We start from the raw sequence: 26,156 nt of genomic DNA on the forward strand, positions 1-26,156 counted from the left end.
TGGGAGTTAATACTCACTACTATAAATGGTATGGTCAATGTAATTGGCTAAAACAGAACCATCTTAATTTGCCTTGTAGCTCAGTGATTAGAGCACTGGTCTAGTAAACCAGATGTCATGAGTAATGTTATCCGTTCTTAGGGTATCTGGGAGTAAATACTCACTACTCTGAACGTTATGGTCATTGCAATTGACTGTCAAATGCCAGAATCAGGTTACTTTGCTGTTTTGCCTTTCAAGGATTGGTTGACTAACCAGATGATGTGCAGATGACTGATGATACTGTGTTGTTCCTTCTGTATTTAGGGTCTGTGGGATAGAGATTGACCGATTACCGCTACCAATATTCAGCGTTCAAAGAACCAGATTAATTTGCTGCTTTGAAAGTAAGGTCAAGTCTCTAAGGCCTTGTAGCTCAGTGGTTAGAGCACTGGTCTAGTAAACCAGGGGTAGTGAGTTCGATTCTCACCTGGGCCTTTCAGGGGATGTTTGGCTTAACGAACTGCAACCTGCAAATGATTGATAAATTCCTTCGGTATTTCGTGTCTGTGGGATAGAGATCGACTGATTTGGCACCAGTATTTTGACAAATTGGTTTAAAGAACCAGATTAATTTGATGCTTTGAAGGTCTTGTTTGTACGCCTTCAAGACCTTGTAGCTCAGTGGTTAGAGCGCTGGTCTAGTAAACCAGGGGTAGTGAGTTTGATTCTCACCTGGGCCTTTCAGGGGATGTTTTGCTTAACGCACGGCCCACAGATTTCTTCTATTATTACATTTTTAAATCTGTGTTTAGGTTATCTCAGAGGAAATACTCACTGCTCTGAAAGTTATGGTCATTGCAATTGACTGTCATAAGCCAGAATTAGGTTACTTTGCTGTTTTGCCTTTCAAGGATTGGTTGACTAACCAAATGATGTGCAGATGACTGATGATACTGTGTTGTTCCTTCTGTATTTAGGGTCTGTGGGATAAAGATTGACCAAATACCGCTACCAATATTTAGCGTTCAAAGAACCACATTAATTTACTGCTTTGAAGGTAATGTCAAGTTACCAAGGACTTGTAGCTCAGTGGTCAGATTCCTGGTCTAGTAAACCAGGGGTTGTGAGTTCAATTCTCACTGAGGCCTTCCAGAACCAGGTAAATTTGCTGTTTTGCCTTTGGCGGATTTGTTGACTAACCAGATTATGTGAAAATGATTGATAATACTGTGTTATTCCTTCGGTATTTCGTGTCTGTGGAATAGAGATCGACTGATTTGGCACCAATATTCAGCATTTTGACAAATTGGTTTAAAGAACCAGATTAATTTGATGCTTTGAAGGTGTTGTTTGTACACCGTCAAGACCTTGTAGCTCAGTGGTTAGATCGCTGGTCTAGTAAACCAGGGGTAGTGACTTTGATTCTCACCTGGGCCTATCAGGGCATGTTTTGCTTAACGAACGGCCCACAGATTTCTTCTATTACTACATTTTTAAATCTGTGTTTTCAGCATTTTGACAAATTTGTTTAAAGAACCAGATTCATTTGCTGTTTTGAAGGTGTTGTTTCCACCCCTGCAAGGCCTTGTAGCTCAGTGGTTAGAGCATAGTGCTACATTTTTACATCTGTGTTTAGGGTATCTCGGAGGAAATACTCACTCCTTTGAAAGTTATGGTCATTGCAATTGACTGTCAAAAGGATTTTCAAGGATTGGTTGACGAACCAGATGATGTGCAGATGACTGATGATACTGTGTTGTTCCTTCTGTATTCAGGGTCTGTGGGATAGAGATTGACCGATTACTGCTACCAATATTCAGCGTTCAAAGAACCACATTAATTTACTGCTTTGAAGGTAATGTCAAGTTACCAAGGCCTTTTAGCTCAGTGGTCAGAGCCCTGGTCTAGTAAACCAGCGGTCGTGAGTTCAATTCTCACTGAGGCCTTCCAGAACCAGGTAAATTTGCTGTTTTTCCTTTGAAGGATTTGTTGACTAACCAGATTATGTGAAAATGATTGATAATACTCTGTTATTCCTTCGGTATTTCGTGTCTGTGGGATAGAAATCGACTGATTTGGCACCAATATTCAGCATTTTGACAAATTGGTTTAAAGAACCAGATTAATTTGCTGCTTCGAAGGTCTTGTTTCCACGTCTTCAAGGCCTTGTATCTCAGTGGTTGGAGCACTGCTCTAGTAAACCAAGGGTAGTGAGTTTGATTCTCACCTGGGCCTTTCAGGGGATGTTTGGCTTAACGAACGGCCCACAGATTTTTGCTAATACTACATTTTTACGTCTGTGTTTAGGGTATGTGGGTGTAAATACTCACTACTCAGTAAATTGTGGTCATTGTAATCCAGTTAAGGACGACCCAGGTTAATTTGCTGTTTTAAAGGCCATGTTGCTGCAATCGCAAGTCCTCGTAGCTTAGTGGTAAGAGCACTGATCTTGCAAACCAGGGGTCCTGAGTTCAATTCTTACTGGGGCCATTCAAGGAGTCATAGCCTTACCAAATGAACTGCATATATTTGCTAATAGTTTGTTGTTATGTGTGTAGTTAGGGTCTCGAGGACTTAATATCCTCCTCACTACTCTGATAGGTATGGTCAATTTCAAAGACCACGGTGTTGTGACAAGGCTGCGTAGCTCAGTGGTTAGAGCACTGGTCTCGTAAACCAGGGGTCGTGAGTTCAATTCTCACTGCGGCCTTCCAAGGATTCTTTGACTCATCAAATGAACTGCAGATAGTTTGTAGTGCTGCTTTGTTCTACCTGTATTTAGTGTCGCTGGGAGTTAATACTCACTACTATAAATGGTATGGTCAATGTAATTGGCTAAAACAGAACCATCTTAATTTGCCTTGTAGCTCAGTGATTAGAGCACTGGTCTAGTAAACCAGATGTCATGAGTAATGTAATCCGTTCTTAGGGTATCTGGGAGTAAAAACTCACTACTCTGAACGTTATGGTCATTGCAATTGACTGTCAAATGCCAGAATTAGGTTACTTTGCTGTTTTGCCTTTCAAGGATTGGTTGACTAACCAGATGATGTGCAGATGACTGATGATACTGTGTTTGTTCCTTCTGTATTTAGGGTCTGTGGGATAGAGATTGACCGATTACCGCTACCAATATTCAGCGTTCAAAGAACCAGATTAATTTGTTGCTTTGAAGGTAAGGTCAAGTCTCCAAGGCCTTGTAGCTCAGTGGTTAGAGCACTGGTCTAGTAAACCAGGGGTAGTGAGTTCGATTCTCACCTGGGCCTTTCAGGGGATGTTTGGCTTAACGAACGTGCAACTTGCAAATGATTGATAAATTCCTTCGGTATTTCGTGTCTGTGGGATAGAGATCGACCGATTCGGCACCAATATTTTGACAAATTGGTTTAAAGAACCAGATTAATTTGATGCTTTGAAGGTCTTGTTTGTACGCCTTCAAGACCTTGTAGCTCAGTGGTTAGAGCGCTGGTCTAGTAAACCAGGGGTAGTGAGTTTGATTCTCACCTGGGCCTTTCAGGGGATACTTTGCTTAACGAACGGCCCACAGATTTTTTCTATTATTACATTTTTAAATCTGTGTTTAGGGTATCTCAGAGGAAATACTCACTCCTCTGAAAGTTATGGTCATTGCAATTGACTGTCAAAAGCCAGAATCAGGTTACTTTGCTGTTTTGCCTTTCAAGGATTGGTTGACTAACCAGATGATGTGCAGATGACTGATGATACTGTGTTGTTCCTTCTGTATTTAGGGTCTGTGGTATAAAGATTGACCAAATACCGCTACCAATATTTAGCGTTCAAAGAACCACATTAATTTACTGCTTTGAAGGTAATGTCAAGTTACCAAGGACTTGTAGCTCAGTGGTCAGATTCCTGGTCTAGTAAACCAGGGGTTGTGAGTTCAATTCTCACTGAGGCCTTCCAGAACCAGGTAAATTTGCTGTTTTGCCTTTGACGGATTTGTTGACTAACCAGATTATGTGAAAATGATTGATAATACTGTGTTATTCCTTCGGTATTTCGTGTCTGTGGGATAGAAATCGACTGATTTGGCACCAATATTCAGCATTTTGACGAATTGGTTTAAAGAACCAGATTAATTTGCTGCTTGGAAGGTCTTGTTTCTACGTCTTCAAGTCCTTGTATCTCAGTGGTTGGAGCACTTCTCTCGTAAACCAAGGGTAGTGAGTTTGATTCTCACCTGGGCCTTTCAGGGGATGTTTGGCTTAACGAACAGCCCACATATTTTTGCTAATACTACATTTTTACGTCTGTGTTTAGGGTATGTGGGTGTAAATACTCACTACTCAGTAAGTTGTGGTCATTGTAATCCAGTAAAGGACGACCCAGGTTAATTTGCTGTTTTAAAGGCCATGTTGCTGCAATCGCAAGTCCTCGTAGTTTACTGGTAAGAGCACTGATCTTGCAAACCAGGGGTCCCGAGTTCAATTCTTACTGGGGCCTTTCAAGGAGTCATATCCTTACCAAATGAACTGCATATATTTGCTAATCGTTTGTTGTTATGTGTGTAGTTAGGGTCTCTAGGACTTAATATCCTCATCACTATTCTGATAGGTATGGTCAATTTCACCGCAGAACCAGATTAATTTGCTGTTTGTGATTACAGCACTGGTCTAGTAAACCAGAGGTCATGAATTTGATTCTTACCTGGCCTTTTCAGGGATTCCTTGACTAAACCGATGAACTGCAGATTTGTCGTACTACTACATATTTATGTCTGCGTTCAGGGCATTTTGACAAAATGGTTCACAGAACCAGTTTAGTTTGCGCTGGTCTAATAAACCAGGGGTCGTGAGTTCAACTCTCACCTAGGCATTTCAGGAATTGTTTGACTAAGCTAATAAACTGTAGATGTTTGGTAGTGCTTTTGCGTTTTGGGTATCTAGGAGTTAATACTACCTACTCTAATAGCTACTGGCACGCCAGAACCAGCTCAATTTGCTGTTTTAAAGACCACGGTGTTGTGACAAGGCTGCGTAGCTCAGTGGTTAGAGCACTGGTCTCGTAAACCAGGGGTCGTGAGTTCAATTCTCACTGCGGCCTTCCAAGGATTCTGTGACTCATCAAATGAACTGCAGATAGTTTGTAGTGCTGCATTGATCTACCTGTATTTAGTGTCTCTGGGAGTTAATACTCACTACTATAAATGGTATGGTCAATGTAATTGGCTAAAACAGAACCATCTTAATTTGCCTTGTAGCTCAGTGATTAGAGCACTGGTCTAGTAAACCAGATGTCATGAGTAATGTTATCCGTTCTTAGGGTATCTGGGAGTAAATACTCACTACTCTGAACGTTATGGTCATTGCAATTGACTGTCAAATGCCAGAATCAGGTTACTTTGCTGTTTTGCCTTTCAAGGATTGGTTGACTAACCAGATGATGTGCAGATGACTGATGATACTGTGTTGTTCCTTCTGTATTTAGGGTCTGTGGGATAGAGATTGACCGATTACCGCTACCAATATTCAGCGTTCAAAGAACCAGATTAATTTGCTGCTTTGAAAGTAAGGTCAAGTCTCTAAGGCCTTGTAGCTCAGTGGTTAGAGCACTGGTCTAGTAAACCAGGGGTAGTGAGTTCGATTCTCACCTGGGCCTTTCAGGGGATGTTTGGCTTAACGAACTGCAACCTGCAAATGATTGATAAATTCCTTCGGTATTTCGTGTCTGTGGGATAGAGATCGACTGATTTGGCACCAGTATTTTGACAAATTGGTTTAAAGAACCAGATTAATTTGATGCTTTGAAGGTCTTGTTTGTACGCCTTCAAGACCTTGTAGCTCAGTGGTTAGAGCGCTGGTCTAGTAAACCAGGGGTAGTGAGTTTGATTCTCACCTGGGCCTTTCAGGGGATGTTTTGCTTAACGCACGGCCCACAGATTTCTTCTATTATTACATTTTTAAATCTGTGTTTAGGTTATCTCAGAGGAAATACTCACTGCTCTGAAAGTTATGGTCATTGCAATTGACTGTCATAAGCCAGAATTAGGTTACTTTGCTGTTTTGCCTTTCAAGGATTGGTTGACTAACCAAATGATGTGCAGATGACTGATGATACTGTGTTGTTCCTTCTGTATTTAGGGTCTGTGGGATAAAGATTGACCAAATACCGCTACCAATATTTAGCGTTCAAAGAACCACATTAATTTACTGCTTTGAAGGTAATGTCAAGTTACCAAGGACTTGTAGCTCAGTGGTCAGATTCCTGGTCTAGTAAACCAGGGGTTGTGAGTTCAATTCTCACTGAGGCCTTCCAGAACCAGGTAAATTTGCTGTTTTGCCTTTGGCGGATTTGTTGACTAACTAGATTATGTGAAAATGATTGATAATACTGTGTTATTCCTTCGGTATTTCGTGTCTGTGGGATAGAGATCGACTGATTTGGCACCAATATTCAGCATTTTGACAAATTGGTTTAAAGAACCAGATTAATTTGATGCTTTGAAGGTGTTGTTTGTACACCGTCAAGACCTTGTAGCTCAGTGGTTAGAGCGCTGGTCTAGTAAACCAGGGGTAGTGACTTTGATTCTCACCTGGGCCTATCAGGGCATGTTTTGCTTAACGAACGGCCCACAGATTTCTTCTATTACTACATTTTTAAATCTGTGTTTTCAGCATTTTGACAAATTTGTTTAAAGAACCAGATTCATTTGCTGTTTTGAAGGTGTTGTTTCCACCCCTGCAAGGCCTTGTAGCTCAGTGGTTAGAGCATAGTGCTACATTTTTACATCTGTGTTTAGGGTATCTCGGAGGAAATACTCACTCCTTTGAAAGTTATGGTCATTGCAATTGACTGTCAAAAGGATTTTCAAGGATTGGTTGACGAACCAGATGATGTGCAGATGACTGATGATATTGTGTTGTTCCTTCTGTATTTAGGGTCTGTGGGATAGAGATTGACCGATTACTGCTACCAATATTCAGCGTTCAAAGAACCACATTAATTTGCTGCTTTGAAGGTAGCAACAAGTTACCAAGGCCTTGTAGCTCAGTGGTCAGAGCCCTGATCTAATAAACCAGGTGACCTGAGTTCAATTCTCACTTAGGCCTTCCAAAACCAGGAGCAGGTAAATTTGCTTTTCTACCTTTGAAGGATTTGTTGACTAACCAGATTATGTGCGAATGATTGATAGTACTGTGTTATTCCTTTGGTATTTCGTGTCTGTGGGATAGAAATCAACTTATTTGGCACCAATATTCAGCCTATTGACAAATTGGTTTAAAGAACCAGATTAATTTGCTGCTTCGAAGGTCTTGTTTCCACGTCTTCAAGGCCTTGTAGCTCAGTGGTTAGAGCACTGGTCTCGTAAACCAGGGGTAGTGAGTTCGATTCTCACCTGGGCCTTTCAGGGAATGTTTGGCTTAACGAACGGCCCACAGATTTCTGCTAATACTACATTTTTACGTCTGTGTTTAGGGTATGTGGGTGTAAATACTCACTACTCTGAAAGTTATGGTCATTGTAATTAACCAAATCAGAACCTGTTTAGTTTACTCTTTTAAAGGCCATGCTGCCACTAGCAGAAGGGCTTGTAACTCAGCGGTTAGTAAACCAGGGGTCGTGAGTTTGATTCTCGCTGGGGCCTTTCAAGGATTGGTTGACTAACTAGATGATGTGCAGATGACTGATGATAATGTGTTGTTCCTTGTGTATTTAGGGTCTTTGGGATAGAGATTGACCGATTACCGCTACCAATATTCAGCGTTTAAAGAACCACATTAATTTACTGCTTTGAAGGTAATGTCAAGTCTCCTAGGCCTTGTAGCTCAGTGGTTAGAGCATAGTGCTACATTTTTACATCTGTGTTTAGGGTATCTCGGAGGAAATACTCACTCCTTTGAAAGTTATGGTCATTGCAATTGACTGTCAAAAGCCAGAGTCAGGTTACTTTGCTGTTTTGCCTTTCAAGGATTGGTTTACTAACCAGATGATGTGCAGATGACTCATGATACTGTGTTGTTCCTTCTGTATTTAGGGTCTGTGGGATAGAGATTGACCTATTACCGCTACCAATTTTCAGCGTTCAAAGAACCACATTAAGTTACTGCTTTGAAGGTAATGTTAAGTCTCCTAGGCCTTGTAGCTCAGTGGTTAGAGCACTGGTCTTGTAAACCAGGGGTCGTGAGTTCAATTCTCACTTAATCACTTTCATAATCAGATAAACTTGCTTTTTCCTTTGAAGGATTTGTTGACTAACCAGATTATGTGCAAATGATTGATAATACTGTGTTATTCCTTCGGTATTTCGTGTCTGTGGGATAGAAATCGACTGATTTGGCACCAATATTCAGCTTTTTGACAAATTGGTTGAAAGAACCAGATTAATTTGCTGCTTTGAAGGTCTTGTTTCCACATCTTCAAGGCCTCATAGCTCAGTGGTTAGAGCACTGGTCTAGTAAACTAGGGGTAGTGAGCTCAATTCTCACTGAGGTCTTCCAAAACCAGAACCAGATGAGTTTGCTGTTTTGCCTTTTAAGGATTTGTTGACTAACTAGATGATGTGCAAATGATTGATAATACTGTGTTGTTGTTTGATACTCACGATTCTGAGTTATGGTTGCAGCCAGAACCAGGTTTTTACTTGTAATTTGCTGTTTTAAAGGCCATATTCCCACTACAACAAGGCTTCATATCTCGTTGGTTAGAGCACTGGACTTGTAAACCAGTGGTTGAGATTTCAGTTCTTGCTGGAGCCTCCGAAGCAATCAATGACTCACTAAATAAGCTGCAGATGGTTGGTGGTACTGCATTGTTACATCTGCATTTAGGCTCTCTGGGAATTAATATTCCTCTAAAAATTATGGTCAATGGCTGACAAGCCAGAACCAGGTTAATTTGCTGTTCTGCCTTTCAAGGATTTGTTGACTAACCAGACTATGTGCAAATGAAAACTGCTGTTTTGTTCCTTGTGTTTTTAGGGTCTGTGGGACAGGGATCGACTGATTACCGGCGCCAATATTCATAATTTTAACATTTATAAATAACCAGATTAATTTGTTGCTTTGAAGGTCATGTTTCCACCCCTGCAAGGCCACATAGTTCAATGAGTGCTGATCTAGTAAATCAGGGGTCGTGAGTTTCGTTCTCACCGGGGCCTTTTAAAGATTCTTTGACTAACTTTATAAACTGCAGATCTGTGGTAGGACTGCATTGGTCTATGTTTAGGGTTCTCTGAGCAAATACTCACTTCTTCAAAGTTCTTTTTTTTCTGGCAAGTCAGAACCAGGTTGATTTGCTGTTTTAAAGGCCATGGTGTTGCAACCTCGTAGCTCAGTAGTTGGACCACTGGTCTTATATACCAGTAGTCATGAATTCTCACTTGGGCCTTTCGAGGAATTATTGACTTGCCAACCAAACTGCAGATGTTTGGTAGTACAGCACTGTTACATATGTTTTTAGTAGAGCTTGGACGATCCAATCCGGATCCCAATACGTATTGCTTTTTTTTTTTAAGTTTTATTTTTTGCCTTTTTTGGTGTACTTAAATACTTAAGTTATTAACCTTAAAATCTGTATTTAAAAAAAGGGATCATCCTGCCAGCATGGCCCATTTTTCACTCATAAACTCATTGTTTGTCTGTCAGGAAAGTGATATTAACATGCATTTTCAATTTTATCCATCTGTTTTGGAAATTCTGGGGGAAAAACAAATATGAATTGCATGACATGTTGATCATTGACACTTGGAAGTTGCAACGCACCTGTTCTGAGCGTCGCTTCCCCATCGATCGAGAGCGGGGCTGGCAGAGACAGGGTTGACCACAGCGTTGACCTCAAACGGGCCGATGAACCGGGGCCCCAGCTTCTTCGAACTCCCCGCCAACTGTAGGTCCCTAGTGGAGAGCCACACCTTCTGACCCGGTCGGTAGGACGGTGCCGGAACCCGGTGCCTGTCCACAAGCCGCTTGTTGCGGTCCGAGGTGCGGCACAGGGCCTTCCTGGCATCCTGCCAAACCCTGCGAGCCCGACGGAGGTGGGTAAGGACCGAGGGAATGGCCACCCCGCCCTCCTGGGATGGGAACAAGGGGGGCTGATAACCATAGGCCGCGTGGAACGGGGACAGACCTGTGGCGGAGCGCACGAGAGTGTTGTGGGCGTATTCAACCCACGGGAGGTGGTACGCCCACGAGGAAGGGTCCTGATGGCACACACATCTGAGTGCCGCCTCCAAGTCCTGGTTGGCCCGCTCCGTCTGCCCATTAGATTGGGGGTGATAGCCTGAAGACAGGCTAGCCGCAGCCCCCAAGGACTTGCAGAAAGCCTTCCACACTCGGGACACGAACTGAGGCCCCCTGTCGGAGACGAGATCCGCCGGTATCCCGTGGAGCCAGAACACATCCTTTATCAGGATATCCACAGTCTGTAGTGAGGTGGGCAACTTGGGCAGGGCGACAAAGTGCAAGGCGAAGACAATTGCCAGCAGCTCACGGTTGCCCACGTCATAGTTGCGCTCTGCCTGGTTGAGCCGCTGCGAGAAGAAGGCACAGGGATGCAGCCTCTGGTCCACCAGGGACCGCTGGGACAATACCGCCCCCACTCCAGTCTCCGAAGCATCGACCTCGACGACAAAAGGCAGAGCTTCATTAGGGTGTGTCAACACTGGGGAACGTGAAAACAATAATTTCAACTTAACGAAGGCGGACTCCGCCTGCCGAGTCCACACAAACGGGATTTTAGAAGACGTAAGCCTTGTCAGAGGTTCCGCTTTTACACTGTAGTCACGGATGAACCGACGGTAAAAATTAGCGAACCCCAGGAACCTCTGTAGGTGTTTCCTGGAAGTAGGTGTAGGCCAGTCGACCACGGCCTGGATCTTAGCTGGGTCGGCCCTCAACCGACCCCTCTCCACAATATAGCCTAGGAACTGGACCGAATCCGTGTGAAACGCACATTTCTCGGCTTTTACGTAAAGCCGGTTCTCCAGCAGTCGCTCCAGGACCAGCCGAACGTGTTGCCGATGTTCAGCTTGAGTCCTGGAGAAAATCAAAATGTCGTCAAGATATATACGAAACAAAAATGATTAAGCATGTCACGCAAGAGAGTCATTAATAAATCCCTGAATACGGCGGGGGCGTTGGAGAGGCCAAACGGCATAACTAAATATTCGAAATGCCCAATAGGTGTCTTAAACGCTGTCTTCCACTCATCGCCCTCCCTTATCCTAACCAGATGGTAGGCACTCTGGAGGTCTAATTTAGTGAATACCGTAGCGGAATGTAAGGGCGCGAAAGCTGAGTCCATTAGCGGCAACGGATACTTGTTTTTAACGGTTATGTCATTCAGACCACGGAAATCGATGCACGGGCGCAGGGTTTTGTCCTTCTTTTCGACAAAGAAAAACCCTGCCCCTAGTGGTGACTTGGAAGGTCGAATCAGCCCGGCCGCCAAGGGCGTGGTGATATAGTCCTTGAGGGCTTGAATTTCCGGCTTAGCAACTTGGTACAGGCGTGTACTAGGCAGTGGTGCCCCAGGAACCAGTTCTATTGCGCAGTCATACGGTCGATGTGGGGGAAGAGACATGGCCCGGTCTTTACTAAAGACCTCCCTCAAGTCGTGGTAGTCTGTCGGCACATCATCCAGGTCAATAAACTCCCTGGTTGCTTTGGCTGGGCCACTGTGGTCATTCACCGCCGACTGTAGGCAATGCGAGTGGCAAAACAAGCTCCATCCTACCAGCCTGGGCCTGCCCCAGTTAATGTCAGGGTTATGCCGGGCCAGCCAAGTCAGACCCAGGACCATTGGGGCTGACCGTGACGGCATAACGAAGAACTGTCTGGTCTCTACGTGGTTCCCTGATAGACGCATTAGTAACCCCTCGGTCCTGTGCGTAATCACACCCAGGAGGCGCCCGTCAAGATCATACATCTTCTAGTGACTCTCAAGTCTCACCACCGGACACTTCAAGGTGTTGACCATCCTCGTGTCGATTATACAGTCGTCCGCCCCCGAATCCACCAAAGCCGTCATCTTTGTGTTCACCCCACCCCACATAATTTCTCCCGAAAGTTGTAGCCTCTTCGAGGTAACAACGACCATGGACTGGGAGTACTCACACTGGCTGTTACGTCGGGATGGGATGGTTGTGGCAGAAACGGTTGTGACGTCACGACGCCTCTCAGGCTGCTTCCAACACTTGGCCGATTGGTGTCCGGACCGACCACAATATTGGCATGCCAGGTCTCTCCACCCTCTCGAGTGCTCCATCGCCGAGAGGCGCCCTCATCCCAGCTGCATAGGTTCGACGCCATCTACAGCATGAGGGCGTCGCCACGAAGCGTCGGGAGGCGAGGCGTTGAAAGGGTGCCCCGCGGAAGCGGCCGACACCGGCTGCGCAACCGTGGCCGTTGCCTCCGGACGTCGCTCCTTGTCCCGTTCCCGTCGTCGCTCCCGCAACCTGTTGTCCAATCGGATGGCCAAGCCGATAAACTCCTCCAAAGTGGACGTCTCGTCCCGTGCTGCCAGCTCGTCCTTGATCCGCGGGCTGAGTCCCCGCCGGAAAATCCCGCACAGCGCCGCTTCGCCGTAACGGCTCTCGGCGGCCAAAACCCGTAACGAGATAGAGTATTCCTTTTTTTTTTTTTTTTCTCTCTGGGAGATCTCAGTATTGATCATTTGAAATGTCATCATCATTGTTCTCCCTTTTTTTTTTTTTTTTTTTGTATGTGTGTTTGTGCGTGTGTGCGTGCGTGCGTGCGAAAAAAATAAAAAAAATAAATAAGAATTCCCATACCGTTCACCTAAACCGAACACTTCAAAATCCAGCCAGAGTCGTGGGGCCGCCAGGAGACCCGAAGGGGGACCAAAGAAAAGAAAGAAAAGCGAAGCCCAGCACCGACCAGACACCACCCACCGGGCCACTAACCTTCACCAACCCCAGAGACATCCAAACTCCAACAAATCAGGGAAACCTCAAGGGCCCAAAGGAGAAACTGAGGAAAGGTAGAAAGGACAGACGAAGCAGAGTGAGATCCACAGACACCAGCCTCCACCGAATCAATGACCTGAGGGAGAAACAAATTGTGTCTGAGTCTCGATAGATGCTGGTGTGGTGGATCTAGCATGCATGAAAATCTCCACCAAAGAGGGGAGCCGTCGACCCCCACCAGGACAGAGCAAGTGCAACACCTCAGGGCCCCCCAGGCCGCGGCAGCGCCAAAGGACGACCCCCGGGCCCCGCAGGGGATAGAGTATTCCGCCACGGAGGAACCGGCTTGTCGGAGGTCCAGTAAGCGACTGCCCGCCTCCTTCCCTTTTATTGGGTGGTCGAAGACGTTACGGAAGTCCGCTAGGAAGGCAGGAAACGAGGCTCGGAGCTCCGGGTTGGCTTTGCTGGCCACCATCGCCCATAATGCCGCCTGGCCGGAAAGCAAGCTCATAACAAAGGCGACTTTGGCGCCGTCGTCTGGGAAAGTGTGCGGCTGTTGGTCGAGAACCAGACTACATTGGTGAACGAACTGGTCACACCCACCAATTTCGCCAGAGTAGCGGGGAGGATGGGGAATGTTGGGTTCACGGAAAACAACATTGCCTGCTGGTCGGGACGCAGGTAAGACAGGAGATGCTCCGGCTGGTCGTGATCCTTCCGCGACCGTGGCTTCCGATCTCCGTTCCACCTTCAAGGAGAGCGTGGATCAATATGTGGATCAGTATTGGTTAAGTAAGCTCCATCTACCTTCTTTTCTGTGCACCTTATAATGCGGTGCGCATTATACATGGAAAAAGTTAATTCATTGAAGGTGCGCCTTATAATCCGATGCGCCTTATAGTGCGAAAAATACGGTAATTGTCCTTTGGAAGGTAATCCATGCTAACAATTTTTTTTGTGCGTCTCTCTGAGCAGCCTGGGCCGGTACTGAACCGTGGTCAGGGACCACTGTTGTTGTGTAGCCTACTTATTTACTTAAGTTAGAATTTGTTTTTAATTCTCTGATAGCATTATTTGTACACTAAAAGCATATATGCACAAAAATACAGGAATTAACAACAACTAAATCCGCTGTGAGAAAGCCAAATTGGTAATAAGATTACCAAACCCATTTTAGTATGTTGCTAATATATTATAATGTTTTGATAATGCAGTATATTTTACATTAGGTACACTTGCACAAACAAACCCAGGTAAGGTTGGCTTATTCAAATGAGCTCAGTATGATGTAGTGTAATTCTTCACCTCTCCAAACCACACCCACAATAATTACAACGTACAACAACAGTTAACCTCTGACAATAAAATTTAGCATTTCTTTATAATGGCAGACTTGTTTGATGCAGTTCTTGAACTGTGTCTCATGACATTGTGCACGTGTATCTTGTGGCTGATTACTCAACTATTTTTATAGAGCACTTTAAAACAACTAACACTTCATACAAAGTGGATGGCCTACATCTCAAAATAACTTATTAGATATTTGTGCAGCTGCTGCACCAGGTGGCCGTGTATCAAAAGTGGAACGTGACATGTGCTTCTGACTGAGTAAAGTATAAGTGGTTATAAATCAAAAGTACAAAAGTCATATGCTCATCGATGTCTCTGTCTTCTGTAAGACTCTTTAACCTTTTTCGATCCTCCACTTTGACTGGTGTGCCTCAACAAACTTTATTTTGCTGTGTCGTGTTGTAGACTCTGGCACCCCTCCCCCTCCTTTTCAGTCTCCAAAGATTTGCTCAGTGAGGCTGCAAAAACCTGCTCTGACAAGGAAGCAATGAATATTTCAGGTACTTGAGCCCAGCAGTAACACGTGGCAAGTACTGCCTGTGTGCATGCTCTGGGAGGCAAATAGGATGTTGGATAATTATGCATTAAACATTTAAAGAAAGAATCCTTGTAAAAAAAAAAGAAAAGAAAAAAGGAAGCGATTCTACTAATTAATGTAAACAGATCGGTTGGTCAGAGTGATTAGTTCAGCTTAGTCTATTGACTTCATATATTCTATCTAACCAATCGGAGCTTCCTCACTGTTGTCTATTCTGCAGAGAGTTTAGCCACCCAAAAAAACAAACTGATAAAACCCTGAATGACCTGAATGAGTTCCTCGTGAATGTGGCTTCACAGTTCTCTGATACTGCTAAACTGAGAAATTGATTAAGTTGGCCAACATTTATTGGAAGAATGAGGCCTGCTGTAAACAGTAAATTTCCCTGTTGTGGGGTCAGGTCTTCTTGTTGCCGCAAAGATTACAATGACATCATTGTCCAACAATGTGTAGGTGGTAAGCTATTTTCCAGCGTGGAGAATCATGAAGCTCACCACAACAGAAGAAAAATGTAACTAAATGTAACTGCTGGCAATATAGAACACCCACCAAAGATGGATTCTCTGAGGAGAGAGATATTTTCATGTCCGAGTAATAACTTGTTCCAATCATAAACAATTTTTCTGTAGTTTCTTTTACATTGCGTAAGTGCCTGTTTACCCCAGCATTCTCCCACCTTAAACTACTCAATATCGAATGGGTGAAGTCATCACAGCAATTTTGTGCCTATGGATGGATAACAGGGACAATTCTATTCTATTCATAGAGGTGTCAATCAAAAATTTTAATCGTAATTAATCGCATGACTTCAATAATTAACTCACGATTAATCACACATTTTATATCTAAATTTACAATTAAATGTTCTTTTTTTCATACTCTTGTTAACATAAAAGTAGGAAGAAATGTTAATTTAATAGAAATATGGTTACAATAAAATATACAATAAAATATTTTTTTCAATTTTTTCATACTCTTAGTAATATAAAATTGGAAAGAAATGTTAATCTAATACACATATGGTTGCATTTTTTTAGTAATTGATACAGTAATTTCATAATACATAAATTTTTAAAATGAAAAATATGTACTGTACTGTAAAAAAACTGTGACATTGATTTGTGTTGGTCATTTTTCTGTCACTACAAGTACATGGCACAGTGGTGATAGCTCAGTGCATTTTTTTCTCATATTAAGAGTTGACAAATTTTTAAAATGAAGTAACTTGTGAAATACTGCACATTTAAAAAAAAGAAAATTAAAAAACAACAACAACTTGATCCCATTCCCCAAAAATGTATGCATTGTTATTTAATCTATCACTGCTAAATTGTGTTACAATGACTCCTTTGCACAAATTTGAATGCTTTTATTTAGTTAAGTTCAATACGGATGCGCATTGTCAAATGACTCAACTTCACTACATACAAATCAGACAAGATCGGTGTGTTCTTTTCATATTAGGAGCTCTCTAATTTTTAACATGAATTAACTTGCGAACTTCTGCACATTTTTAAAATGGTAAAATCCAACATGGTGCCAGTCCCCACAAATATATGCATTATTATTTAATTTATTACTGCTAAATGGTGTTATAGTCACTCCTTTGAACAACGTTGAATGCTTTTATTTTGTTAAGTAATCGGATGCGCATTGTAAAGTCCTGTTTTACTGCAACGAACCAGAAGACATTGTCGATGTACTTACGAGCTATTTTCTGGAGTTGCTGAATAAAATACACCTCACATCAAAAGATCAAGTGGCTTGGAGTCACTCCAAGTGACAACATGGCGTCCATTCGGCTCTTGGCTCTCACAGGGATGAGAGAGCTTAAGCAACCTAGCTCGTTGCTAACGGCTAATCGAGTGCATTCTTTCAAAGCAGAAAACCGGCAGTAGTGCTACACAGTTCAAATGGCTCCTCCACTCGAACATTCCGCCCCTTATACACTGTGTATTTTAGCTCCAGTGCAGTATAGTGCATTTCTATTGGGTAATTTTGACGTGGACGTTTCTGCTGCGACTGGAATTCCCTTACTATAGGCTTTCCATATAAGGGACGGTCGTTAATGGAGCATTTAAAAAAAATGTGTGCCTGTAAAGGCCCTTTAAGTTAACTCGATAATTTTGACACCTCTAATTCCTTATTATACTATGTATTAATAGTCACTGACACTATGACACATTTACAGTGCTTGCAGTATTGTACAGGATTCCCGTCTCTGAATTGTAATGTATTACACATTCTATGTTAGTTCAAATCAAATGAATACACTGATGATGACCCTCCAGAACATGTATTTTCAACATCTGTCAACTCAACATTTAGCCCTAAAATATAAACTACAACAACAGCATAAAAATACAAACAAACAACGACAACAAGACTCTGAATCTTATTTCCCAGAATGAACATGTAGACACCCTGTGCATATACTTTGAAACCCTAAATCAAGTTTAAAACCCTACTTTGAAACGCCAACACTAGTTAAAACCCTATTTGGATCTCTAACCCTAGTTTGGGGGGGGGGGGTCCCTTGGCCCCCACCTTCTGCTTGCCCCTGATTTGCACTACTACTACTCTTGTAACAAGTTACTCTTAACATTTACTGTGATACTGTGTCACGGTGTTGAATTAATATCCTGTAAAATATAAAAACAAAGGTGGATTAATCTTTTGGTGCAGCTACTTTTTGAAAAAAGATTATGACGGATTGATTTCCAAAGCTTAAGTGAGCTGTTCAATGTGAGCCTGAACCAAATGAGTGATAAATTCCAGTTGACACCTTCTGTTGTCGAGTTACCCTGGCGTCAAGAGTCATGAGAAAGTCACAAGATTTATAAGAGTCAAGCTGTACTGTACTCACTGCATGTCCAATGTAAAAACAGAAAAGCCCTTACTTGAATACATTCGTCTCTTATTTCTAAAATGGTCCTTCCTTTTGTACTGCTGCAGAGGAAATGAATCACTATAAAAATAATAAAAACTCACACATGCACACAAACCATATTTGGTTTGGAAATAAATGGTCAGCCTCACAGGGAGCAGCTTTACAGTTCACTTGTGACCACTCTGCAATAGTTTTCAATCACATGATCAGTATTTGTTTGTCCGCCGTTTTGTCGGTTGAGATTGTGAGGATTCGCCATCTACACAGTCAAGCACCGGAACAAAACAATATGTATGTCCAGGGCCGTTCCCATTACGCAGAGTACGTATAAGGCAAAATCGTCCGGCCATTTTACGAGCGGGAATTCATTGTGACATCATCTAATGTGTTTTGTCATGCTGGCCTCTGGTTTGACTGCTAACCTTCTCGGTCCAGCCAGACCTCAGGCTTATGACAGGCTGTGGAAGACATTAGGCCAGGTGTCTTGGACTCCCTGCCAGCTTTTGGCCTGCTGTGCCTATTCCTCCACTGTTGATAATTTTTTAATGTACCACAATTGTTTGTGCATCTTTACGGGAGTTGTGTGGTTTAGGGTGGAGGGTTATAGTAGTTATGGATTTTGTTGTTGTTTTTTGGTATACTGTAGTTAATTTAAAAAATATATATATATATTTTTTACTTTGAAAAGAAAAATCAGTTAGTTTGAACTCATAAAAAAAACGTATTTACTTTTTTACTTAATTTTATTTTTTTTTTTTATGATAGAGCACACAGAAGACTTTGAAGTAGCCCCTGAACTGAAGATGAACGGTTGAAGCAATGGTAGTTATTACAAATACGTCCGTCAGGTGGCAGCAGAGTATAAGAGATCAACCAGGGCCATGTTGCAAACAAGCTTTTTTTCTCCACAGTTTTAAACAGATTTGTGAATAATGATGAAACTTAGCTATATTCTACTGTTAATTGCTGCAAAACGGAAACAGATAGAAATATACTTTTTTTCCTGATGAAAGTAGAGACTCTAATCTTTCTTTTGGTAGGTTCCATGTTTTTATAGCACTAGAACACAATATTATGTGGACCTTGCAAAATCAGTCAAAATCCAGTAAAACAGCCGGGAGCAAAGGAGCTTGCTTCAGTGAACATTGCCGGGAGTGAATGAGTTTAATTAGTTTTTAGAGCGGCTTTGTTACTTTTTATTTTCCGAAAATGCTTATACAGTATACAGTATGTAGTATTTGCCAATTGAAAGGGAAAAAAATGGTCACAATAACTATAGTGTAATAAAGTTAACTACACTTCCCAAATGACTGGCTCATCTACTTTCTTCCATGCATCTTAAACAAATACATTTATAATCAACCCCAAAAGCTTATGTATGAAATTAATGGACGAAAATGAATGGAAAATTTAGTCTATTAGTTATTGTTGCACAGTATTGTGGCATAGTGTTTTGCGTTTTTCTATATATTGGCGTTATATATAAAATTATATGTTTGAGCATTTTGGTAATAAAATATAATTGTTTTGCTGCTGTTTTATGGGTCAGTTTTACAGTAAACTTCAACTGGGTGTGAAAGTTTTAAGCACACACATTCTTCCTCTTATTTGAGAACTGTGTGAGCAAGAGAGTGCAAAGAAAAACCTTTTCAATTGTTTTAATAAGTTTAAATTTATTAAAGCATGTGGAAGAGGGAAAACTAAGTTTTTTATTTTTATTTTTTATATGGTCTCTAACTTGTGACCTCCCACTTCTCAAATTTAAAACGTGATGGTGTGTGTTTGTCTCAGATAATCAATCATGTCTCGTGCCAGGTCTTCTCGCCTCGTTTGTGTGTCTCTTTACTTGCCTTGGCCGTTTATAGTCAAGGAGGACATTTTGATTTTTTTCAAAGTACAAAACAGACGTCATCCTGGTTCTCTGTAATTTTAATCAGCTATGGTCGTATTTGTCATGTAAGATGGTTGTTACGCAATCCTGCAGTGGAAACATGATAAGATATCAATATCCATACCACAGAAAATGAATGCTCATTTATGATCACATGGAATTCTTTGTGAGAGAATGAACCGCAATTTGTCAGCAAAGATGTTTACAGCACACCATCTGTGGAACTGAATTATTCAAAAGAAAATTCAGATAACGGATGCAATGCAGAAAGTGTCCCCAATCCACAAAATTGCTCTGTGATTTGTGTTTGATATACGTAGAGGACATGCAACAGAAAGAAAATACTGCCAACCACAGTAGCTTATTACGTATTCAAAAGTTTTGCATCTCTTCTCCTAGCTCCTGCGGTGGGTCCTGTTGGCGGGTGGGGTCCGGCAGTGGTTGAATACACTGGGCGGTGGTTGTTGGCTGGTGGTGGCGGTGGGGTCATTAAATCCTCCTACTAGGGTCCAGTTGGTGGGGCTGGCAGACAGCCCAGGGTCACTGGGTGTGGGTGTTGTCCTGTCAGACCGTAAAAGTCTGCCCTTTTTGCACAGCAGCTCGAGAACACTGATGACTAACGTGCATAATATGTGTAATGGTGTTGATGTGGTAATATGTCTCCATAGACACACGTCTATGGGATTTAGTTGCTTGATGAGGCACTACTCCCTAATTGAAAAACTGTTCTAGCATAAAAAGGCATGAATTCATTCTGCATGACCAAGCAGCCAAACAGAAGCTAAAAAAAAACAACAACAATTATCAAAAGCAAGTCTTCAGTTTCCTATTATTTTACATCCCTGGTTGATAAGCCCTGCAATTAAACCCTTACATGGTTAAATTAACGTTAGTGTGTGTGCAGCAATTTTATAAACTGCCACAAGAAGAGGAAGGAGCTTTGTGACACTGAAAATGTGGCGGCAAGAGCCGAAGTCCAGCTTCCAAGTTTACAGGTCACTGAATTGTCACGTCGGGGGCAGTTAATAATTGTCTGACTCACACTCAATATTTCTAAATGACCTTCAGGGTGCAAAAATGTTGCTGATGTTGCAAGAGACTAACTCCTCCTGAGTGGGTTATTCTATAGCATGTGTGACCCAGTTAACAAATGTTGCAGGTCAATCTCAAGGCACACGCTAGTCATGCACTTGCAAGTAAACATGCAGACACTTCACTGCTGTTTGCAGCTTAACTGTTAACCACGTCTGATCCTTAAACCAAAGTCTTAAATCACTTTGACTGATACTTCTCCATCCAGTTATGACCAGAGTGTTTGGCCGCTCATGTAACGCTGCTGATAACTCAGTGAGTAGTAGTTAGCATTTATATAGCACATTTCATTCACAAGGTAACTCAGTGTACTACAAGATGCAACATTTAACATTTGTTTAAGTATTGAAAACAAAGACCCCAACACAATAAAGAAAAAAAATTAAGTAAGTACACATAGCTTAGCAAAATTATTAAAATAACTTACAGTGCATGAATATTTTTTTTTACCGGTACATGTTAAAACATTCTTTAAAAGAGTTCAAGCAAAAGCATGAGAAAAAAAGGCATAAGCCTACCAGTATTTTAAAACAACTCATTTACTGACATTGTCGGCTATAGACATCAAAAATTTACTTTAACTATTTATATAATTAAAAAAAAAAAAAAATCCACTTTTGCTAACAAGAGTATGACAATCTAGAAACAATTTTTATTGTAAATTTAGAACAGATACAAAATTAGTAAATAATCGTTAGTTAACTAGTGAAGTCATGATTAATTACAATTTTAAAAATGTAATCGCCTAATTTTAGAAAAAATATAAAAAATAAGGGCCGTTTAATCGTAATTAATCGCATGATAATTTTATATCTGTTATTAATGTACAAATATATAGGTTTTCATGAAAAATTGTTAAACTAATAGAAATAGTTCACATGAATTTTTGACGTCTATAGTCGTCAATAGCAGTGAATGAGTTAAATGAGTGCAAGAAAGGACTGTGATGTTGTAGAATCTGCTACGGCACAAAATTAGACTATAGAATTGTTTACACTGATGGAATGCTGCACTGACTTAATATATTATGTATGTTACAGTTACACCATTCACGTGTAACATAGTTTCAAATAAACTTGTGATGCCATAATAACGTAAAATTAAGTTGGTTTGCACCTGAATGTCCTGTTGTAGGGAGGCTGACCTGAGGTGTATTTCACAAAGTAGGTTTAGTTATAACCCTGGGTTAAGAAACCCTGAAATGTGTGAAACTCTGCGTCTTCCGTTTCAGAAAGGGAGGTAACTGAAACCAGAGGAAAAGAGGTAACTCTAGCCTGTTTCATAAATAAGCTCTTGGTCAGTTACCATAGCAGCATTGTCCATGAATCAAACCTAGTCGGTGGCAGGTTTTTCACAATGAACCTTGAGGTTTTCTCTGTCCCCGCCTCCTTTCAACCACACACAACATTTCATTTCCTAAAGTCCGCTGCTGCAAGTATTTGTGTAAATACAGCTAAAGTCTAGAGCGTAAAGTCCACTTTTGTCACGAACATGGCGTGTCCGTTTGATAATGACCCTATTGATGATATTGCGCAGGGAATTAAAGATTCGTTGCGAGATTGTTATCAGACCGCTCATAGATATTTCCGGACAGTTATCTTTTTGACATCACAGTGCATCATCTACATACACAACTTAATCCGTCCTTACATTTGCAACATTACCGGCGCTGTAGTCATGGTGTTTTTATATTTCATCTTAAATCAAGTGCACTTCTCCCCCGCAGGATTGCACCTAAATTAAATTAATTAATGAGCTACAATTCAACAGGCTTTCCCTGTAATATTATTGTGATCGCAAAGGACTACATTTAAATTTACGCATTGACACGACACCCGAGCAGCAACGTTCTCACACGCCGCCTTCCTCGGGGAGCCGCTGCGGTGTTGCACTTTTTTTCTAAAGACGTGTTCAAATTCGTCATATGATCGCATTAAGATTTTCAGTTGAGAGGGGTTAAAAAAAACAAGAAAACACGGAAGCAGAGGGCAGCGCCGCGCTCTGCGCTTCCCCGTTGCCATGGTGACTCGCCGAATCAGGGCTCCATTGATGTGTTAGTGTAGTGACAACGCCAGGTGAAACTACTCTGCATTGACATAACTACCTCAAATCAGCTGTCCTGAAACCGAAAACGCAGAGTTTACCCTCTCAGTGTATGTCAATTCCGCTGTTCAGGGTTGGTCTCGGTGTTTTGCTTTGTGAAATGGGCCCCTTGTGGTTTCTACATGCGCTGGACTGTTTACTGTGTTGTGTGAGCAGTCATGTGACCAAGCAGGTATGTCATAAAGGGTTGCTTTAAGACTTCTTTAGCCTTTAAAATTTATGCATTGTTTGTATTTAAGCAATAAATTGGTGACAGTTTTTTAAGATACAGGCCAGAATGCAAATGATTGTTGGCTGGACTTTGGTAACTCAAAAACACATTCGGTTTGGTTCCATCACATGCATTTATTTTTGTTTGACTGAAATTTTTTTTAATACTCACTGAGACTCATGCATATAGACAAATGTAACATGACGGAAAATTACACAGCCCAAAAAAACTTGACTTTTTTGGCCTTGATCATTGTTTTATTTTGTGCTTGTCCAAGTAGAAAATGACCAAACTAAGTGCTTATTATGTGGACTATTATTATCTTGTTTTCATGCATTTTTTTCCCCATGCTGGGTGACCTTTTCTTTCCTGTGAATAGTTTTGTTATGGCAGCAATATTACGACATTAGACATATTGTTGGACACAATCTAAAAACAATTACATCAACATGGCACAAAATCGTACAATTTTGGAAATACCATTGATCAGAAAATAAAGAGAAAATCGTTTTTAAAAAAAACGTTAGAAAAACGTTCAAATTAAATATAAAAATAAATAAATGTGTTATTATACCTGATTATACTTTAAATGTTGATGGCAATTAGTTGATTAATGGCCTAAGATGCAGTTGCATTACTTTCCTAATAAAATATATTTTTCTTCATCAACTGATAGCTAGTCAGTTAGCTAGCCATGAAGCTATCTAGCTGCTGTATCTAGACTAGATAGATAGATAGATAGATAGATAGATAGATAGATAGATAGATAGATAGATAGATAGATAGATAGATAGATAGATAGATAGATACTAGTGTGTGCATAAAACTGACAATTTATTCTTTACTGGCAAAAAAGATCAGCAGACATTTGCCAATGTATTACAGTAATTATCATTTTTGTATAAATTTTAAAACAACAACAACAAAACCCTGGTTCGTAAAGGTCAGAGAGTGTTTAGAGTAAAAGAGTCTTGAGATATTCTTGCATGTTCAGTGTGGTGAACAGGATTGTGCATCTGCTGGTGTGTGTGGGTTAACATGAAAAGGAGTAAAGCCTAGCTTGCAAAAGATGATGGTGTTTGTTGTATAATGCACTCAACTGTGCATGTCCACCCACTCTCCTTCTCCCTATTCTCCATTACGTGATACTCTTCAACTCAAATCCCCTCTCAGTATCCATCATCCCAACATCTGTTCCACAATCCCTCCATAAGTTCATTATTTATGGCACATCCCTTTTTATTACTGTCATTGCTGGTGAGTCTTTACATGATACGTCACCCAATGAGCTCCTCTCCCTTGATCTGTATAGAGAATCTATTAAACACACGCAAAAGCACTAACACTAGCACCGCGTCACAGAAGGAATGACATCAGCTACTGCAAATGCAATGGAGGCAAAGGAACAAACCACTGAGTCTTGTTTGTGGTGGCCACAGAATGTAGACAACAGTTTGGTGTGGGTTGTATTAATGTAAACTAGACTGGAATCTGTATTGACATTGACAGTCAGCTGACTGACAAATCTTCCCCATGCGGTGTGCGATATTTCTATAATGTTCTTGGATTGGATTTCATTAGATGGTTTCTGGACTTTGAAAACATTGACAATAGACATTTGAAAATGAAAATGCTCTAACCATGCTGAAAATGATTCATAAGCGATTGCTACCATACTTTGTGGCTTTGCTAGATCGGTTGAATTTTTAGGGCCCGAATTTACGGTGACCAACTGTGAGCTTTGAGCATATTTACTCATCAGACGTGGTGGTAATGTGCGTGACAGGAGCCAATCAGAGTCAGTCTTTTCCTCCTCTACTTTACATGTTGAAGTAAAAAAGCAATAATGTGACGGGCACACGGACATATTAATTAAGAACCTGGACTCACAATTGGTCTCGCGGCAGAAGCCAAAGGGCAGCCATCTTGCGATGCCTTGTTACTAACATCTATTCGGTTTTCACTGATGGTGTGTTTTATGTTACAATCCCTGTCAATGAACAAACGTCACTGTTTGCATCGACCATTCCGTTATCTCAGTAATGAGAATCGTGACTAACAGAGTTACAGGTTTACATTTTGCAGGGCTTTGCTTTCATTCCATCGTTCATGGCTTCTGCGAGCCAAGGTTATTGCTCTCAATTGCCCTGGGTTGATTAGTGATCAGTCCAGATGTTGTCTGCCTTTTAATGTTAGACATTGCACAATGATGAGTTAAAAGGTTGCTCATCCATCCTTTTTTTTTTTAACATCACGTTTTTGATCCACAGTATTTCAAGTTCCGCCTATAAATCAGCACAATAAGTGTAATTATACATTGTATAATGATCCTGTTGTTCTACTTTTCCACCTTGCAATGGTATAATTAGTAACGCGGCACCCAGCAGGTCGAGGAAGTGGATTGCTGTACACAAAATGAAAATAAAAATGTGAACCATTTTTACTTTTAAAAGTTTTGGTGCATGCTCTTAGCTCTCATTCTTAACACATTTCCGTTGCCGTGACATACACCTCCTTATGCCCAATTCTACAAAGTCATGTCAGTGCAAAGTCAAGAAAAAGAAAAGAAAGGCACAAAAATAGGGCCTATTTTGTTTAACCGGTGACATGTGAGCTTTAATTGTTTTTGTTCTTGCCACCTGTGCTTTGGCGTTATGCAACACACACTATGAATATGTGTTAGCAAGTTGTGTCGAAACAGGTGAAAATTGCTTATAGTTTTGCCAAAAGAGTGACTGATTCAGTGGGTTCAAGCAACTGAACATTTGATCCAGACAATAGAGTTTAGTGTTGAGGAAAACTACATTTAATTTAATTTAATCATTTAATTTTCTGGCGCCCGAGCTGCCGGAAAATTATGGAGGACCAACATTGCCAAAATTCAAAATAAATAATTGATGAAACAAATTAATTTAAAAATGACAGTGAAAATAAAAACATATATAAAAAATTATAATTAAAAAAAATATATATAAATGGAAAAAAACACAACAATTTAAAAAATATTTGGGATATTAGGATACATTTATGAAACTACATTTAATTTAATCCTTCTCTACAATACCTGAGTAATGACAGGACACCTCCTTTTCATCATTCAGCATTCATCATTTGCTGATAATGAAAATTTGCAGCTGAATATTTTCAACCCTGTTTTCATGTTTTTAGTGTCTGGTGGACTGAGACAGACAGACAACACAACAGGACCGATTC

At 41.1% G+C, this 26,156-nt stretch overlaps 13 non-coding genes across 13 annotated transcripts; all 13 read left to right on the forward strand.

Moving 5' to 3' along the window:
• Positions 1 to 404: 404 nt before the first annotated feature.
• On the forward strand, positions 405 to 477 carry trnat-agu (transfer RNA threonine (anticodon AGU)). The gene has a single exon. It is a non-coding gene; the product is annotated as a tRNA-Thr (tRNA).
• A 172-nt stretch (positions 478 to 649) lies between these two features.
• trnat-agu (transfer RNA threonine (anticodon AGU)) lies at positions 650 to 722 on the forward strand. Its single transcript has one exon. It is a non-coding gene; the product is annotated as a tRNA-Thr (tRNA).
• Positions 723 to 1,855: 1,133 nt separating this feature from the next.
• trnat-agu (transfer RNA threonine (anticodon AGU)) lies at positions 1,856 to 1,928 on the forward strand. The gene has a single exon. It is a non-coding gene; the product is annotated as a tRNA-Thr (tRNA).
• Positions 1,929 to 2,619: 691 nt separating this feature from the next.
• On the forward strand, positions 2,620 to 2,692 carry trnat-cgu (transfer RNA threonine (anticodon CGU)). The gene has a single exon. It is a non-coding gene; the product is annotated as a tRNA-Thr (tRNA).
• Positions 2,693 to 3,175: 483 nt separating this feature from the next.
• trnat-agu (transfer RNA threonine (anticodon AGU)) lies at positions 3,176 to 3,248 on the forward strand. The gene has a single exon. It is a non-coding gene; the product is annotated as a tRNA-Thr (tRNA).
• A 173-nt stretch (positions 3,249 to 3,421) lies between these two features.
• Positions 3,422 to 3,494, forward strand: trnat-agu (transfer RNA threonine (anticodon AGU)). Its single transcript has one exon. It is a non-coding gene; the product is annotated as a tRNA-Thr (tRNA).
• A 1,479-nt stretch (positions 3,495 to 4,973) lies between these two features.
• trnat-cgu (transfer RNA threonine (anticodon CGU)) lies at positions 4,974 to 5,046 on the forward strand. The gene has a single exon. It is a non-coding gene; the product is annotated as a tRNA-Thr (tRNA).
• Positions 5,047 to 5,528: 482 nt separating this feature from the next.
• On the forward strand, positions 5,529 to 5,601 carry trnat-agu (transfer RNA threonine (anticodon AGU)). The gene has a single exon. It is a non-coding gene; the product is annotated as a tRNA-Thr (tRNA).
• A 172-nt stretch (positions 5,602 to 5,773) lies between these two features.
• Positions 5,774 to 5,846, forward strand: trnat-agu (transfer RNA threonine (anticodon AGU)). The gene has a single exon. It is a non-coding gene; the product is annotated as a tRNA-Thr (tRNA).
• Positions 5,847 to 6,979: 1,133 nt separating this feature from the next.
• trnai-aau (transfer RNA isoleucine (anticodon AAU)) lies at positions 6,980 to 7,052 on the forward strand. Its single transcript has one exon. It is a non-coding gene; the product is annotated as a tRNA-Ile (tRNA).
• A 222-nt stretch (positions 7,053 to 7,274) lies between these two features.
• On the forward strand, positions 7,275 to 7,347 carry trnat-cgu (transfer RNA threonine (anticodon CGU)). Its single transcript has one exon. It is a non-coding gene; the product is annotated as a tRNA-Thr (tRNA).
• Positions 7,348 to 8,082: 735 nt separating this feature from the next.
• Positions 8,083 to 8,148, forward strand: trnat-ugu (transfer RNA threonine (anticodon UGU)). Its single transcript has one exon. It is a non-coding gene; the product is annotated as a tRNA-Thr (tRNA).
• A 216-nt stretch (positions 8,149 to 8,364) lies between these two features.
• On the forward strand, positions 8,365 to 8,437 carry trnat-agu (transfer RNA threonine (anticodon AGU)). Its single transcript has one exon. It is a non-coding gene; the product is annotated as a tRNA-Thr (tRNA).
• Positions 8,438 to 26,156: the final 17,719 nt, after the last annotated feature.

Source organism: Vanacampus margaritifer, chromosome 13 (genome assembly GCF_051991255.1).
Source record: "Vanacampus margaritifer isolate UIUO_Vmar chromosome 13, RoL_Vmar_1.0, whole genome shotgun sequence".
In the NCBI taxonomy this organism is placed as follows: domain Eukaryota; kingdom Metazoa; phylum Chordata; class Actinopteri; order Syngnathiformes; family Syngnathidae; genus Vanacampus; species Vanacampus margaritifer.